A 381-nucleotide genomic window follows, 5' to 3' on the forward strand; every position below is an offset into this window, starting at 1 on the left:
TTTTGCATGGGTGGGATGGTAAACCAATTTCGATGATTTTAAAAACGATTTATTTCTATATTCATTTGTCCTGTTTGGCATCGTGTATCCTATCAGCTTCTTATCAGCCATCATGACTCACATGGACTAGTTTCGCATCTTTACAACTCCTCTTTATTTAGCATCATCTGAAATCTGTACCAAGGCATGTATCATAAACGAGATCATATGATATGTATCCTATTACATGGTTGGTAGAACACTTGTTTGATAAAATGATGTGGTATGTAGGGCCAAGAAGGGCGCTGCCTGAGTGTGTAGGTGTGTGTGAGACATGTTTATGTGTCTTAGAAGTGTTGTGTGGAGAGTGTGGTCATGTTGTACGTAGTTCACATTTTCAAC

Source organism: Penaeus monodon, chromosome 33 (genome assembly GCF_015228065.2).
Source record: "Penaeus monodon isolate SGIC_2016 chromosome 33, NSTDA_Pmon_1, whole genome shotgun sequence".
Classification (NCBI taxonomy): Eukaryota; Metazoa; Arthropoda; class Malacostraca; order Decapoda; family Penaeidae; genus Penaeus; species Penaeus monodon.